Source organism: Sturnus vulgaris, chromosome 15 (assembly GCF_052056855.1).
Source record: "Sturnus vulgaris isolate bStuVul1 chromosome 15, bStuVul1.hap1, whole genome shotgun sequence".
NCBI lineage: Eukaryota > Metazoa > Chordata > Aves > Passeriformes > Sturnidae > Sturnus > Sturnus vulgaris.
In genome coordinates, this window is record NC_142257.1 from 13,661,472 (window position 1) to 13,680,399 (window position 18,928).

General features: G+C 35.9%; 1 protein-coding gene across 11 annotated transcripts in view; it reads right to left on the reverse strand.

The window, feature by feature from the left end:
* LOC148222000 (uncharacterized) overlaps window positions 1-18,928 on the reverse strand; it is a 317,722-nt gene that overhangs the window by 6,989 nt on the left and 291,805 nt on the right. For 3 of the 11 annotated variants that reach the window (XR_015807026.1, XR_015807024.1, XM_088173827.1), the window contains 4 exons: window positions 14,093-14,168; window positions 13,107-13,188; window positions 11,237-11,343; window positions 7,541-9,056 (listed from right to left, as the gene is read on the reverse strand). The exons of 6 other annotated variants lie outside the window; for them this stretch is intronic. The gene's annotated coding sequence lies outside the window, so the exon portion shown is untranslated. Of the gene's footprint in view, window positions 1-1,918; window positions 5,074-5,142; window positions 5,183-7,540; window positions 9,057-11,236; window positions 11,344-13,106; window positions 13,189-14,092; window positions 14,169-18,928 lie in introns of those variants that run through there. 2 more of the 11 variants (XR_015807027.1, XR_015807025.1) reach the window with 2 other exon arrangements.

Genomic DNA, 18,928 nt, shown 5'->3' on the forward strand with positions numbered 1-18,928 from the left:
TTTCAGCTAATCTGATTCATTTCCCCTCAGACTTTGTTTAGAGGCTGTAAGGAACAGTTCCATAGCATATGCTCCACCTGTTAAGGTGGATTATCATACAGCTTGTAGACCAATTAATTAAGAGGTAGGCAATTCTCATAGAAACTGTTCATTACCAAAACTTCCACTAGTATTTATTTTCTTATGAAGGCAAACGTTATATTGAGCAATTTTCTCACCTTTATAAATTAGTTTTCTGTTTAAAGGCTGCATATCTAAGAGAAGAAGTAACACTGTGCTTGGTATCCAGCTACTGGCAAAGTGAACTCTTGTCTGTGAAGACTCTGGTTCATTACAGTATATCTGACCCCTGTCAGTGCCACGCTAGAGTGAGAAAAAGGATTGTGATGCATTGCAAACATGGTATTTTCCACAGGTTTGAGAAACAGAAAATAAAGTGGGATAATTCATGCTGTTATCAGTTTATACTCTCAGAAAAGGAGCAGAAAAAATGCAGTCAGATGTGACTAGCTGACAGTTCTCTGGATGGCTAAAAAGCTCTCTTGATACAGAATTGACCATAACAGGTTTCTACCAGCCTTGGCGCAGTATATAAATAGTGAAATGAAATGAAAATCAAAAAGGTTTCAGGTTTGTTACTTCAGAAATTACTAGAGAGAACACACTACAAAATGTTGCAAGTGGGAAAACAGGTTACTCTAACCTGCACCAGAGATAATATGAGTGAGATCAGAGCAAACAGCTACCCCAAACTGTATGTAATCCCCAGCTTCTGTGGCAAGCAATTCTCATCAGAAGCACAATACTGGAAACTGTATATCATTTTAAATACATCTATTGCTGTTTTAGAGCTTTAATTTAAAGTACTTATTAATAATTAAGCATCTGAGATTATACTAATTAAGTCAAAATCCCAGTCTTTGAATGGTAATTTACAGCTTTAAATGGAACATGTAAATAAAAAGATGGTTGGATATATTCAAATGCATCCTTGCAGGTCTCTCTAAAAGATATTCGCCATACACAGTGTTTGCATGGTAAGTTTTTCAAAGTCAGCATAGAGGACCCTCACAAAGATCAATGAATTCAGTCATATGGTATAAACCTTTAGACAAACCAATACATTTATCTTCATTTAAGCATATACATGTTTAGAATTCTTCCTTTGAATTTTCTTGCTAAAATTCTAGTTGTACATTTTAGCTGATAACCTTTGCTATCTGACCAGATCCATTTTTGATCTTGTCACAGATTGATGCTGGGAAAAGGCAGAATTATGCAGGGGACACATGGAGGTTAAGCAAAAAGAAATCAGCACACTGTTAGCTTCTCACAATTCAGAGAATTCTCCATCAGTGAATTCAACAGCAGTGATAGGGAAGGACACCAGTGAAATCAAAATACATTCCTTCTAGTTCATAAAGTCTTCCAGTCATGTATCAAGGGTGAACAGCCTAATCCATTATGTTAGTCATTCATTTAGAGGTAGGTAATAGGAAAAGATCCTCAGGGACTATCAGACATTTTCTATTAAGTGACTTGCTGCTCTTTAGTAAATTCAGTCCCACAGGACAGACATTTCTGAAGTCTCAACACATTTTTCCAAGTGCTAGGAAATGCAATAACAAAAAGGTTCTGCATAACTCCTGTCCCCAAAGCTTAAAAATAACATTTTAAACCCTTGCAGCCATAAAAGAACAAAACATGTCAAAAGCAAGTATTTCCAACCAAGCAATAAAGATTAAATGTAGGTTTTATTTAAAGATTATATTTTAGAGGTCAGACTATAAAGAATGAAGTCTTTATTATGCCAGAAGGCCAAAATTTGGGACCTTCTTCTGTTTTGGCAATCTGTATCCTTGTGGAGAAGGCATAACGCGAACCAATGAATGCTTTGGAACTGTATAATACTACTCACCCAAGAATGTAGAATATTTAGTTGTGCTCCATTTCTTGAGCTCTACTGTTCTGTGGGACATCTTAAATCAAAGAACTCTTTGAATGTCTTGCAGACAGCTATGAAAAGCTTAGTTAGTTGTGATTATAGAAAAACGCAGCAGAAAAATATTTCAAGTTAGCATTATTTCAAATCCTAATCTCAAATCCTAAATTTGAGGAACCTAAAAAAAATGTTAGAATCTATTAATGTACTTCCTAGATTTAACTGTCTGACTTCCAGGCTTAGCCTTGAATCAGCTCTCTCTTTCAGAATTTTTTTGGCTATTCCAACAAAACAATACAAGCAACTCTGTATAATGCAAAAACTAACACAAAAAATTTTAAAAGCACAGAAATAATTTTCATATTTGTTTGTTTTCCTAATGAAGTTTATAAGTATAATTCAACTTCACAGACTTTCTGCAAACCTATATTACTGCTAGAGTGGAGGATTTTTGTTTGCTTGTTTGTCAGGTTCTTTTCTTTTTGTTTAAGTCAGTGTGACAGAGTAGGTTGGGAAGATTTTGAGGTTTTGGAATTTAGTCATATTAATTTTCAGTAATGCTACTCTGGTCTTATCTGCAGTTTTTTGTAAACTATAATTCCCAGAGTATTTATATTGACATTGATTAACAGGATATTTAAAAATATAATACATCTCAGAATCTTGTCGAATTATATCCTTTTTAGCTACTTAACTAGGACAAGTCCAGAGTTTAAAATTCAGCCAGCACACACAGGAATAAAATGTATGGGAAAAGGAAAAGAAGATGGATCTTAATAAGATTTTTTTCTGTTTTCCAGTAAATGTTTAATGAACTTGTAAAATCATAACCATCATCTGTTATTCAGAGGATCATTTCCAACTAGTGCAACTTTTCTCTTTCTATACATCACATATTTACTATTCAACTTGAACCAGTTTTTGGTGCATTTGTAGTGAATAAACCAGTTTTCCAGAACTACAGGAGCATGTTTAGTGCAGGTAAGGTCTGCACCATTGTACTATTCCCAGCCCAGATTGAATCCAGCCAGATAGATCAAGATTTCCTTTACAGAACTGAATTCTGGCAACAAAAAAAGAGTTTTGGTTGGTTTGTTTGTTTGTGGCACAAAGATATTTCTTGGCTACAATAAAGGCTACAATAGATCTCCTAGTGTGTTTTCATGTCAATGTTTTATGCATGGCCAGAAAGTGCTGATAAAGTGTTTCTGTGCATTCAGAGGGGAAAAGCACTCAAAAATGTGTTTCTGCAAGTCTTTGAAATGTATCATAGTGGAATTGTTGGGTTTCAGCTAAAACAAATAAGAGCAATGTATGCTAAGTTTATCTTCCTTGCATCTAATTTACTCTTGAAAAGGAGTTTAATACTAATGAAACATATAGATATATCCTGGTTTTAAGCCCGGATAAAGAGCAGACAAATATCATTGCATTGTTCATATTTTACAGCTTTTCCAGTTTGCTTGTACCATTTCCATTAGTTTGTCCATGTCCTTTTCCTGCCTCTAAATGGTCAAACAAGCCAATCTATGTCATAGCTTTTGGAAGTAAAAACTTTAGGAACCAACAACATTCTATCATTCCTGAAGGACCCAGCATTCCATACTGTGCTTTTAACAAATTAAATCTCATAAAAGGCAATTTCAAGATGCCTTTTATGCATAATAACTTTGATGTTTTAATCAAATCAGATCCTTTACAGAACACAGCACTGTCAAATTCATACTTTCAAGCATTTAATGACTTATACCTATATGCTCAGTTTCTCTGTTATTTATTCATTTAAATGAGTTCCAGCTGGAACCAGAATAAAGGACAATAACACTGAAAATGTGTAAATATTCTTGAATAACAATTTGATTTAGAACCATATCTCTCTTCCTCACATGTAACACTCTCAGGTAGATGATTGGCAGTCAGTAGTGAGGGGCCTGCACTGGCATGCTGCTCTTGAGAAGCCCAGTTTGAACTGATGGATAAAAAGAAAATCAGAAACCCAAATGAGAGCAGAATTGCATCATATTAGAGGTCTTCCTGTAGTTCCAAGTGGAGATTGCAGATTCAGCCCTCAAAGCAGAACAGCTGTGCTGACTCATCTGATGAACAGCATCCTGTTCATTAAAGGTGTGAGATACAAACTAGATCTGTAGTTTTGACATGTTCTCCGTACAGACAGTTCGGAAAGCAAATTTGATGCAGGACTAAAATTAGCATGCTAGGATGCATGCTAAATTTCAGACTCCCTCTGTCATCACTGGAGACAATCCACTCCCCAAGAGGAAAAGCCCATCTAAGACCTGAATCTGGAAATTATTTTCATGTTTCACTGACGCAAGGGAAAGCACAGACAGTACTTTCCTAACCTATAGCTCTCTAAGTGTTAATTACTAAGAATCCTAAACTGAAGAGGATGGAGTTCAGAATATAAACTTCACTTCCGTAGCTTGAATTGATTTTTAATGAAGATAGAGTCTGTCCCCCATGAATGCCTGGACCATTGTTTTTGAAACTTTTGCAAAGGTTCCATGTTCTGTTTTCTGAGCATTTTTTACTCCCTGCTCTTGCAGAAGGGAAAAAATAGTATGTATTCTTACCCTGAGGAATTTTAACATGGAGAATTTATTTGGGTTTATCTATGTCAGATGCAAGATACTTGCTATCAAACATATCCAGTCATCTGTGTCTGGCTAAACCTACTGTAAGTATAGGATTGTACTTACATCATTTATGAGGAAGAAAGCTAAGTGCATGAAGGTCACAAGGCTATCATGGAAAAAGTAGGAAAAGTATGAGAAGGGGAGGGGGGAAGGAAAAAAAAAAATCAAACCAAAAACTGAAGTTATCCCTGGATTTACTGTAGAGTCTGGGGAAACATTACAGCAAATAAATATTTCAGAAAATATACTAAAAAGACAGCTCATCATACTTCCTGCACTGAATGAATGCAGAAATATTGCTAGTCCCAACTGCTCTGCCTCTGCATCTCTCCACAGTCTGGACACTGGCTCAGATGCCTACTGCAGTGAAGAGCACTGCAGCACAGCCTTGTCTACCTATGTCAAAGATTCAGAGAAACTTCCCAAAATAAAAGATATCAAAGTAGGCATTGACAAGGCAATATCTCTATTAATAAATAAATAAATAACTCTAATTGGTATATGATTTTTTACATAATTTATATTATAATTCAGCTTACTTACCATGTTTTCCAGGCAGCAGAAATCCAGTACTGTTTCAAACTCCATGAAAAAAATGAATATGCATGATCTCTCAGAAACATGTATGAAGCACAAAGTGACTACACCCAATAAAAATCAATCAATTTGCCAAGTCTATTCATCTTCCATAGTCATACATTAAGAATTGAATTTTTAAATTTTGATAAGTGCAACTTACTTGTAAATGTTTTAAAGTAAATCATCGGACAATGCATTTTCAGTGAAAAAATTAGAAATATTTTAATTTATTTATTCCATAATTTATATTATCTGTGAATCTCAAATTGAAATAAAAATAGTTCATCAAGTATATACTAGTCTTTTCAAGTTCAAAAAAGCGTGTGTATGATTCACACTATGAATAACATTACTTTCTATTGTCAGTACTAACACATATGGTACAAGTTGGTACAACGTCATTTATTAAAATTACGGCAAATATTGGTCCATTGAATACAACTGTGCAAAGTAACTGCAGTGATTTTACTTCCTCAGATCTTTTTAAGGATCCACTTCTAATTATAAAAAAAATTTGTTTTCCAAGTGTGGCATGATTACAAACTTTTTCTCTAAATACAAAATATGGAACACTAAAGGAGATGTAGACCTCATGTCAACAAAGACTTAAAGAAGTATGAAAATTGACTACCTGCTTCATTGCATCATCCAGAAGGAATAATACTCCTTCATCCCAAAAGGGTTAACACTTCCTGAAGTACAACCCAAGAAAATTTTAGCTTTTTTCATAAATGAAAACAATACTTAAAAACTTTCCTGTAGGTATCAGATGCATGTGAAAAGAGTATGAAAGATTTGTCCATAATTAAGCAAGAATTACAGAGAATGCAGAATGTAATGGAAAAGGAGATTACTAAATATTTAGTAGTATTTGGAGGAAACATGTTGGGATTATATCATTAGATGAAAAGAAAGGTAAATAGGACAATCATGTTTAAACAGAAAATATATTTTTATATAAGGACTCATACAGAAAGATTTAGCTGGATAAGGTCTAGAACATTGTTAAGATCTTTCTATAAGTAAGATACTTGTATTCTTTTTTTAACTCTTTTAAAAGCAGGTAATAGAAATACCTGGTACTCTTGTAACTGCCCTCATTCGTATATACTGAAGCACTTTACAACAGAGATCTTGATCTTTTTATTTTGTTTTTTGACAAATGGAGGAGCTGAGACAGAAGAGAAAGATTATCCGCTATTGATAATATTGTATTGATTCCCTCCAAAATCCTATCCAAACTAGTATATCCCATTGGAAAGAAAAAAGAAAGAAAAAAAGAACAGTCAATAGAAAGAATTTAAGTGCCATTTCTTTGCTTTTTAATGATTTCAATGAAACTTGAAGAAAAGCTGCTGAAAGAGATAAAGCAGAAGTTAGGTTCCCTGAATTCAGGTCCAGCCTATTAAGACAATATATAAACAACAGTTTATAAAGGAAAGATCCAAAAGAGATTTGTCCCAACTCAGGAAGAAACAACTTTTAAAGAAGGCATACATGGATTCTTTCTTGAAGAATACATACTCTAAGCTATTACACTATTAGTATGCTTTGACAATGTATTGATTTAGAAGAAATATGTAAAAAAGCTCTGTCTCGGTTTGAAAGACAGGTATGGTCTAAGGAAAGGCAAGAGCCCCTTTTCTGCGATGCAGAGTGCAACCCCCCTCCCTTTTAATTATTTTAGGTCCAATTCAGATGCCTTCAGGCAGGAGGTATGGGGATAAGAATAACAGTTCTTTACTGGTATCTAACAAGGCAGAAAACAACAACAGCTATAAAAATTGACAACAGAACAGAACAGTATAGCTCAGCTCCAGTCCCTTTTGGCCACAGGCCGTCTCCCTGTGCTCAGTTACCTGTGCTGTGGGGGCAGGGCAGGTCCCACGCAGTTGAAGAGGGCTGGGTGATGGCGGCGGCCCAGGGGTGAGAGGGGATGGGAAAGTGACTGCCCCTCACGGTGTCGGTCGTGGTGCTCAGCAGAGTCTGGAGATAGTAGGGTGAGATGGGAGAGCAGCAGAGCGATGTCCAAAGGCAGGAAGCATGGATTTCAGTGCTGGGATGGCAGGGGAGATGACAGACCGGAGCCCGGGCTCTCCTCCCACTCCCGAGCCAAGCGAGAGAGAGCCCCCCGCTCCAGACCCCCCGTCCCACCTTTCCTTTTCCGTTTCCCCTCCCCTTCCCCTCCACACCCCCCTAGGAGAGAACATTATCTGTCGTTTCAAGGTGTAGCCACAATTACTTAGCATAACAATGGGAGGAATTCCACAGAAAGAAAAAGGGGAACAATCCAACCCCCAACAAGCTCTTTTTTGTTTTTCAATAGGCCTCTTGAATGTTTAGATTTTAACATTCACCTTTATTAAGTGTTAGTAATAGGTTTCAATTCTAATTACACAAGTTACTACATAAAATAAAATTCAACATTTTCAACTTTGGAAATGAATTATTTTTTTGGTCCATGTCTCAACAAAGTCCAAGAGCATTGCCTGCTCTAAGTTCCAACTGCATGATAAATTTAAGAGGATATAGAAGAGTTCAGTTTTTAGAAAGATGATAAAATTTGACATGAAGAATAAGAAATAGATTGTAAACAAATATATGATATCCTCTTGTAGACAGAACACTTTTTTAGCTTAGTTAATTGAGTAAACCAGACTAAGACTTCCCAAATGCATTCTATAACTAACAAAGCCATAGTTCAAGTCAGGGTTCCTTCTGACCCATGGGACGTTTGCAAAGGATACCAAAAACTTCTGACCAAAACTCAGAACAAAATGTAAACCAAAGCAAGGTATTGTGTTCCTTTTATATAGAAACGCCTATAACAGCCAAATTCAAAGAGCAGCCAAGGAAAGTGCTCACTAAGTCCCACTGCTCCTTGGGGCTCAGTGTGATCCTGACAGTGGCACTACTGGGGACATCCTGGGTGACACTTGGCTGTGAGGAGACTTGGGGATCTGACTACTTTCAAGTTGTTCCTTCCTGCCATCTCCCCAGGGTGCTTCAGCTGAATCATCAGAACCAGATCTAGGCTGAAGGCTGATTAGATATTAGCTCATTCCTGAACTAATCAGTCATGACTCCCTGATGGAGTCCCTGGCACAGGCACAGCCCCACACTAGTGCATTTGGAGTAGCTGATTTCAGTGAGTGGATAACAGAATGAGTCCCCAAACAAAACTCATTTTTTGAAAAGCAACATATACAGTTTATGACATCCAATCATGGAACAGAAACTATAAAAGTGGAACAATGTGACTCAGGTGACCCATTACAACAGCTTGAGTATAACAAATATAACAAATATGCTGAATTTGTGAGTAACCCACTGGTTCAGTCCAGATCTTGCAGAATTTTTCATTGAGGAAATATAAACAGTGTGAGAGCTTTTTATATACTGGTCAAATAAAGTAAGCCAAGCATTGCTTAATAAATTATTTACTTTGAATTATTTGGCTTCTCTAGCACTGAACACTTGTAAGACAGGAAAGAATTCAGTCATGGCTTGAATGACAAAGGAAAAAAATATTCTGCATATGGCAAGAAAAAAGTCAAACAATAAAACAATTAAAGTTCTAAGACAAAACTCCAACCCCCTATTTCCATTCATAAGGAGCCTTGAGAAAACCTCTAAGAAAAACCTTGATTTAAAACAGAGTTCTATGGTTCTATAACTCCCAGTAAGAATTAGCAGCTACTGCAGCAACTGTCAAATTCATGATGAGTTTTACACCTTTGAGAGCATTGGGTTAAAGCTGCAGAGAGGAAATACACACCTGGCCATTATTCCTGGTCAATCTTTGGTTCCAAAATCTTCCTGACTTCTCAACACTGCAATTTTAAGTCACTCTGCCATCTTTAGTCTCCACACACCCTCTAAGTAAAAACAGCATTTATATAGCATATCAGATTCAGACTTAATATTCAAGATTTATGTTTCTGCCCCATTAATTCTGAGCTTTTGGTCTTCAAAATATTTTTCACAGGACTTCCAATCTTCTGCTCTTTGAGACACACATAATATTGGTGGATAAAATGCAGTTCCACAGATGGGGTCTGTAGAATTGTTCTTACAATACCATCACTCTCAGCAGCATGAAAAAGACTCATCTACACAAAAGAAATGAATCCAAATATTGGATCAGTTGCATATTGTTAGGGTATGTGGATTGCTCAGACTTAGCACCTATGTAAACCATTTTCCACAACAACCCCTCTTTTTATATTTATTTTTCATTTTGTTAAGTACCATTAGAGAAAAACCTCTTACAACAAATCTGTATTTAAACATTATCACTTACTATAATTTATGAGTTACTGATATTTTCACATAGGTTTATTCTGACTTTTAGACCAAATAGGAGAACAACAAAGAAGTTTAAAACTTCAGACTCTAATCTCTATGAGTTTCAACAAAAGTTTCAGAAAACATTAAAAGAAACTCTCAGCTGAAATGCAGTCACATTCTAACAAGTTTTCTCCAATCCAAATAGGTACTTCAATATGCCTTTAAAAGTCCATACAGTCTGGGCTATGTGGAGGAACTGACATTGCCATTATTATTCTGTAACTGTTCTGCAGTTGTTATGAAATTCCTGAATAGTTACCTTGGAGGACAAATCAGGCCTACAGTTCTGGAATAAGATTTTAGGAAAATAATTAGGGATTTAGAGATACTGATAAGGGAGGATTAAATTTCTGTTGCCAAAAAAGCCCACTTGATAGAAACCAGGGTTTAAAAAAAAGTCACACTATTTGCTCTTGTATCTGTACAGGAAAGGAGAATGGAGGATTTACCACTTGCTTCTTCCTACTCAAGGTGACTACCAAAAGTCTCAAGAAAATTCTCCCCACTGTAACTTGTGGTGAAAGGAAATCATCCACCTTATTTATATCACAATACAGCCAATTATGAATAATCCAGAGGCACAGATTTATCTAGAATGGTTTATATTCAAAACCTAAAACCAGATTAATTTCAGTTCTAATTATTAAAAAAATTATGTTATTTGGGTATTTTTTTCATGACTAGACTTTATACCATTTAATTATAAATTGAATGAACCAAGTGTGGAAGTTGCTTTGAGACTCTAGGAAAGGGATGGTAATTTCCATACTATTTTATAATTTGCCCTAGCAAAACCTATAGAGTACAGCTGCAACACCAGACTTTGAGCTTCCTATTTTCAGCTACAGGCAGTTTTCAGAAAGAGAGATACAATCAGGAAATAAAAATAAACATGCTAGCAAAAGGGTTGTTTATCCTATTGATTTTCTATTTAATCCCATAAAATGCCTCCCTTCCAACACTATCAATCTCTCAAAAGAAAGCTCAAAGTGATATTATCTAATGTAAGGGTACTTTGGCACAGTGCAGCAATAACTCCCAAGGTTAAAATTGGGGGAAATTTTAGTAATGATGCTGCCCATTAGATCTGAAAGACTTGAAAAGATCAACAAACCAAAAATGCAACAAATGGGCTGGGAGAAGACATCAGGGAAAGAAGAAACACTTGTAATTTTTTTAATGAGTGGAATCAGTTGCAGAAGTTTAATAAGGTGACAGAGAAATTGTGTCATAGGTATGTATTGATTGCAAATAAAAGTTTTCACAGGAAGAGGTTATCTAACATTCTCCAGCTCTCATTTGGGGATTAAAGAACTTTCAAACATCCCCTCAGGACAGAACTAGCATTTGGCAGTCATCTTCACTGCAATACTGGGAAGTCAAGATATCTTCCAAATTCTTCTCTTCATACTCTGTTCAACCTGTCAGTGATTCATACTTCAGGAGTGCAAATGAATGGTAATCACTGAATGCACAGCATGAAAGATAGAAGGAAAAGAAAAAAAGAAATAGAAAAAGGCAACAAAGCAACTTGAAAAAAGGAGTCTTAAATAATTGCTTGAATCTCCAAGTTCACTGATGTTTGGAGAACTGACTCTACCACAGTGAAAGCTCCTTGAGATTGTGCATTGTGGAGAACATAAGCAGCTGAGCAGCTCTGGGAGGGTGAGAGCAATGGCATGAACTGCCATGCCAAAGGTGTGCTTACCTCAACTGAATTCTTCCTCTCTAGACTGAGACACTCAATGGGTTATCAACACCTTAGTAGGATTTGAGGAAGCATAGACAAACACTTATTGTAACAGCATTCGGATTCTGCAAATAATAGTAAAATTAGTGTACTACCATTGAAATAAGCATGAGCAAAGGTGGGTGTTTCATGTAAGGGGAAGTGTTACATTTTAGATCCTCTACATTTCTAAACCAGGTAGAAAGTTGTACTTGTAACAATGTTTCTTTCATTATTTCAGAGAAGATAAGTAATATTTTTATGACTCTTTGAAGTCGGAGTTTGAAGAAGTGTTATGGGAGTCTAAAACGGGAGCAATGCATGCAATGGTAATCAATGCGTATGGTACATCCAGTGTTTCATAAGGCACACAGAGAAGGGATACAGGCTGTGCATGCAGATGCAAAATCCATGGCTTCAGGACAGAAACAACAAGAATAAGAGTTTAGTTAGAGAATTTACTTTCCTGAGAGGTTTCCTCTAATATTAGTTCCATAAGCAAATATAACATACTATTATCTGTAGGAGTTCTTGTACTGTATTTAAACGGAAGTATGTTAAATGGATATCTTAACTATTTCTACACAAGTATTAACTTCTATAACTTTTACCTTACATATTTAAAAAAGAAAAAAAGAGTATTTAGTTGGTCTGCATTTACCTAATAGTCAACAGTGTAATCTCATGAAAATGCATTTACAAGCTGCTGATATTACACTAAATGAAATTGCCTTAGAAAAAATAGAGTTGAATTTTTACCCAGAAGATGAGAAGGATCAAATTCAGTGGTAATCAATACCTTCGGGGATTTGATATCAGGGAAATTGCAAGGCTCTCCCGAGTGGAAATGTACTGAGAGCAACTTCACTACTCTGCACAAATGAAATGTAAAATACATACGCTTTTGACATCTAAGCATTTGAAGGTCAGATCAAAAATTAATCTTGAAGCAGTGAGAGAATTTTAAAAAAGGAAAAAAAATAATTTTCATTTCTCTTTTCGTGCAGTGAGATTGTTTTCAGCAGCAGTTCTCTCTCATGTCAGTGGGCATTGCACTTACTAGCTGGTGTAATACAGCTCCAGAGGTCACTCTCTACTGAGGGTGGCAAAGTCTGCTCACACTGCAGCAGTGCTACTGAAATACAATACACCAGAAAACACACATTGCATTCTGAATTGTTTCTTCAAGTGGAATCTGAAAACAACATATTGGGCTGAAGATTTGAGGCAGCCATTTAGTAACCGCTGCAGTACTGAGCAGTTCATGATTGATTTTCTTCCTCTACTTTAACAGTACATAGGACATACATTTTCAAGTGTGCAAATATACACTTAATATTTTAAGTAACAGATATATTTAAAAATTTGTAAGACTAGAGAACTAAATATGGTTTTCTCAGTGTCTCTTACTATTTTTCTTAGTCTATGTTGTTTCCTTAAGATCTTTTTCTGTTATCTCACAAAATAATGAACCAGGCTAAAAATATTAAATTCCTGCAATTCCTGCATGCCTTTACTCTTTCAATCAGTTCTCTGGATTTGCTCAGTCCATAGGATGTCAGGCAGTTTTCCTCATAATTTCTCATTAACATAGAAAAGGATCATGCCTCCTAGAAACTACAGAATAATCTTTTGCCCTTTTGCTTTTCTGCTTCTTGATGGGTAAAATATACATTTATTTTTCTGACTGACTGTCAGACACAAATACATTAGGCAATAGCAATGACTCAACTGCAAAATATAACACCTTTCAACTTTAGGAGAGCCTCACAAGATTCTATTCCTTAAAAACAAGGTAATTTATTCTTGGCCCATAAACAAAATTTTAATTTGGAGGAAGAAACAATACCTTCATGGCATAGTAGGTAATTAGTATACTAAGATGATATATGCCGAAATGTTTGACACAGCCAGCAGCTGAGGCATGAGTCCTAATATGAAAAAAAAAAAAATAGGAGAATATTGAGATCATTAAAAAGTACATGAAATTAAATGAAAGATAAAGAATTCCCAGCTGACAAGCACATGGTTTGAACTAATTGTACTTAAAGGGACCATCAGCCAGATCTTGACAATTATATTGATTGAAAATCCTAAATTAAATGCTGCATGCAAATCTGCCTGGAAATGATTTGGATGTCTGCAAGTCTGTCAGATTCCTGCCAGCAATACAAATGGAAAACTACCTCATCCAAAGGGTTTTAACAACAAGTGAAAAGATATCTATTTCAGAATAAGAGAGGACTGAGTAATCTACAATTAATCTGCTTTTGGGTATTTTTTTCCCCATAGGGCAGTTGTGGTGAATATGTGCTCAACAGTATTCCCTACAAAATCAGATTTTATTTATATACAGAGCTGAATGCAGATGGGCCTCTCAGGCTAAAGAGAAAGCCAAGTTAACAGCAGCAGCCAGTACTGATAAATTATTTTCCAGCATCACATGAAAATTGACGACTTTTTAAAAACAGTGTTATTTAAAGATTTTTATTTACTGGAAAATTTCTGTAACATTAAGACCTACATGTGTAAATTTTATTTAACTATCTGGAAATTCTATATGATCTGGATAAATGGGTTGTACATTTTGCCTTTCTAGACCAACTGTTTACCCATGGCATGTGTGGGATATGCACTGAATGTTGTTTCAGATGTGAGCAGTAAAACACAAGCATATTTTGCCTTTAAAAAACACAAATTATTTATGAACCTTGATATCAGGCAGGGTAGTTTTCAAAATTTTAATGATTACAGTAGGAACTAACCATCACAAAACAGATGGCAGTATTGCTGCCCACCAGATTTAAAAATACCCCAAGAGAATTTAAAACTCACAGCAAGTCTTCTGTAATTAATCCAGTAGCTAAAGATTGTACTCTGGCTGTTAATTAACACCTTCACTTTGAACTAGCTGAGAAAGAGAAAGAAAGAAGAAAACATAAGTTTGTTATTTCTTTTTTTCCCCTGTTGTTAATAAAGAACTTAGTGTGAAGAGCCTTAAAAGAAACCTGTGGAGTTCTTTTCACCTCATTACCCTACAAGTATTTAAAATTGTTAATGAGCCCTATAAATCCTCACCATTACTTTTCACTGTGGCTTTTGTGGGCATTAAGCAGAGATTTAGGTCTAATATAGACACATTAACCCAATCAGAAACTGCTTTATAAATTCAAAGGTAATTCCAACAAATGTTTCCTCCAAAATGCAAAAAGAAGAACTTTTTTTATTCTTATTATATTGCCTTAACTGTTTCTACTCTTATTCATATAGAATAAATGAAATCAGTATTTGTCTCATTGCTTTTATTCAATTGCAAATTGATTATTAAATATGAATGGCATGTTATTCTTCTTCATACTAGTGAACAGCTTCTGCAGTAAATACTTTCTTCAAAATATTCTTAAAAGCAGATAAAAATTGCTCTTCTTCTCTGCTTAATTACTATCTAAGCATTTGTTAGAAAAGATACTGCCAGCTCTATGGTGTCCATCAATCTTTCAAAGATTTCAGTGAAGTCAAGGGAAAAATCCACTGTTCTAATGATCAGCTTAGAGTATCAGATCAGGTTTATCAAGCAACCTGAAGGCTTGAAAATTATCTCTCTGCTCTTTAGTTTCACTGATTTTCAATCTAATGAAAAAATAATAAATCCAGGTAAGTAAAACAAAACTAAAAAAAGTCCAGCTGGAAAAAAAAAAGTGGATTTGTTCAGAATGCTGTATCTATAATTGAGTATAGGGCTGTTCAACTCTGAAATCTTCCCAGAGTGCATTCCATGCTTGTAACTGTTGGCAGTGTGGGCAGAGAGCAGCCTCCTGAGAGGGCTCTCCATTGTACCCACGGGATACCAGCCATGGGCAGAGATAATGAAAAATACAGAGTCTTCAGGCACAGTCAGATCAGGAACACTTTTGTGAGTCTCTTTGGAATTCTGAATGCTTTTAAGACATTTGATTAATTCTGGAAAATATGGTTCTTCATTTAGTTCTGCTATCTCCAGAAATTACATACTTCAGTGCATAATCTACATCCTTTGTCAGACTTTAACATCCAGGTTGTTTTACCAGATTGTGGATGAACCGTCATTCATAGCTGGATAAAATTCTATTAAATGTAACAGAAGATAGATATATACAGATACATATATATATTTATATAAATATATATAGAGATATATAGATATCTTTGCCAAAAAAGATATAAAAACCATAACTAAAGTCAAGGGTGTAAAGTAAAAAGATTATTTCCACATCTGCAAATTTTGCAGGGAAGACTTCCATGTTGTCAGTTGGTTCTGTGGGGTTTTGCCTTAGAATCAGGAGAGCATAAGCAAAAGCAAAACACTTTTAAGGCCTTTGCAACGTATTAAACTTGAAAAAAAACCTTGACTTAAACCTTACATGAATTCTTAATAACCTAATGTCACATTACTTAAACATAGGCTTAAGACATTGTGTGAAATAGAGCTGAGCTGATAAGGGAACAACTCAGAAGTACCCAAGAAGTGGCTATAAACTATTGAGACAGCCTAGAGAAGTGGGTGCAAATGGTGGAGATTTTGAGCTGTACTCTGCTTTGGTATCAGACATTTTTGATTTTGATTTGAAACCTATCTCTGAAAATGGATGTAATATTTACTGTAGTTGTCATAGACAAAGCCAGTGCTATCACATGATAGGGCAAGTGTGGGGTAACACTCTTTGATCCATGAAGGACTATATGAATACTAGAAAAATTAAGTTTACCTACTGCTTTAATATGAAAAGATACTGATAGCACAAGATCCTATTTTATATTTACAAGTTCATTTCTTTTCTTTAAAAAAAACCTCACAGTGCTATACACACACAGATTCTAAAATTATGTTTTTCTAAGTTCTAAAATTAAAGTTTTCATTCTAACTATACATGTATTTGGGGGATAAAATCACCAACCGAAACACATAAGTTCAAATATTTCTCCAAATTCAGAACTGTATGGCATAACCTTCTACCAATTTCTACATTCTTCCAATCTTTCAGAATTTATGGATCTGAAAGATTTGGAAAAATAAATAAGCATGTGGGAGACTACCTGAAAATTGAATAACTTTCTATAAAACTTCATACAACACAGTTTACTCAGTGTGAAGGCAATCATAAAAGATGAGACTGGAAGGTAGTTCAGGCAGCTGTCTCATCCACCCTTCTGCTGCAAAACCTTGCTAACTCAATTTTTGCATTCCTCAAAGTTCTTCAACAAAAGAATTAATTTTAACAGATGTAAGTTTCTTAATCATAGTTTCCTTCCCTGAAGTATCACAACTGTCAAGAAAAAAAATCAGACATTTTATTCCTACATGGATAGCTTTAAATACTTGTCTAGATTCAGGAGTGTTCTGACTTCTTCATCCCTAAGGAGCCACAAGATCAGAGAGGTTATGGCAAAACGGTTTTACGTGCAACAAGGTGAGGTCAAATATAGCAGTTTCTTAAAACATTCCAAGAATAAGTTAGCATTCTAACTCAGGCAATTACACCTTGAGAGGTAAAGCATCAAATGTAACCTTGGCCATTCCCTCTGAGACCTATTTGGGGGGAAAAAATTCCTTAAGGAAGGAAATATACACTGCTCCTATATGGACCTCCACAGATTTCTGTAGCATTGTGAAATATGCATCTCCCTGTCTTTTAAAGCTCTTAGTGAAACTATGATGGGCTTTTGTTCTTCTTGACCAATTCCTAATCTTCCTCTGGAAAGGAAAGATAATCAATCTACTTTTCTCCACCAGCAACAGGAGACAGTACTCTTTAGTCACAGCATGTGTCTTCTCCTCCAGAGACTTTGAGCTCACTGTCTTAATTTTTGAGGTCCACTGAAGTCAGTGAACTATGACAATTTACATCAGTTGAATTTTGTTCTTTTATTTTATATTATAATACAGCAGTGAACCAGGGATCAGCCTAGTTGTGATGGCTGGATAAATAATGAGAAGGAAATATGAGTTGAAAGAAGAACATAGCCTTGATGGACAGGATTGATGAAGAGCTATTACTTATTTACCAGATAAACAGAGGAATATGTGAAAGGAAACAATATGGCAGACAGAAGGAAGAGGATAGCAACTTTTGATTTCATTGCAGAGTGAAATTCATCTATTTGTAAACTTTTAGCTAAGAATACCCACTATATATTTAACTCCAGGATACCAACTCCACAAAGTCCAGCAACACCATTACTGCAGCTTCTAAGAACTGTGTAACTCCACTCTGTGGGCTTGAGAAAGTCACCAAAACAGGCATGAGCAGATAATTATCCAAGCCTGTGAAAGAACAGAGTCCTTGTGATGATTACCTGGTAGGAATGATAATCAGGGGCAATCATATGACAGACAGAACTTCAGATCATTGAAGGCCTGCACAAAAGAAAAAAACCCCACTGCTGATTGAATAGCAGAAGCAGCACACAATAGAGATGATTAAACGGATGGTGGTAGACATGGGCTGCAGGAATAGTGATTTACACATCAGAATCTTTAACTAACAGAAGCTGTGAAAGTAAAAATAGAAGCTAAAGAGCAGCTGATAAGAAATCAGAAAGGAATCTGTTGAATAAATGGAGTATGATCAAGGCAGACTGAAATTAAACATGAACAGAGCAAGAAAGGAGAAAGAGGAAGATATTCAGATATTTGGAACAGTCTCAAAGGATTAACTAGATGATCTATGAAATATATAATCACAAATCCAGAAGATCTGTGCAAAAAAGAATTGATCCTACAGCTACTGACAATAGGATTACACCATGGGAAGGATAACTCTGCAAGAACAGCTGATCAGACAGCTGGAATTTAGGAACAGGCGGCCATGCAGCTGTTTGCTTAGTAAGAGACTGAGAAACCGGCAAGTGTAACTGTGGGGCAGCTGTGTATTAGACACCAAAACCAGGCAGCAAGAAATTATCTGAGGGCCCCAGGGCCAGGTAATACAAATAGAAAAGAGCAGAATGGGAAAGAAAGCAATTGATTATAAAAACAACAGGACCTGACAACAACAGAAGTGGGGAGTGAGATCAGAGAGCAAGAGTAGCTTACTGAATAGGGCTGGCATCAGACAGCTTGTTTATGCAGCCCATTAGACAGGAAAAGTATCCAAAGCTTGGAACAGTTCCTTGGCAAGAAGCACAATAAGCCAACAGAAGCAATAAATCAGGTTTGACAAGATGAGTGGAGTCATCTACACCAAAAATGATCCGGAAAAGCTATCACAAAGGAGCAGAGCAAGCTTGAGCAGTTAATGTTAAGTATGTTAATATAGACCTTAATAGGAACCTGTTGCACCTTCCTCTGGTGTTGTGGCATGTGGTCCCTTCCTGGTGTAGATTATTAGGAATGGGAAGGGAAGGGGCCATACACTACAATATGACAATTACAATCCTTCACCAAGGCAAGGTCTCTGTCGCTTTCTTTCACTGCTGTTGTGAGTTTGACTGATTTGAGAGGATTATGAGTAATGATTAAACCCAGCAGCCTCATTTTCTCTGTACCAAGCACCAGAAAGTGTCTTTGGCCCTTTTTCCAGCAGCTGGAAAAGTTCTGTTTGAAGCTGCAGCACAAAACCTTCTGTAAAATATTAGCAAGACATTGAGGGAAGAGAGATACAGGTCATTGTCTTTAGGTATCATCTGGCCTAA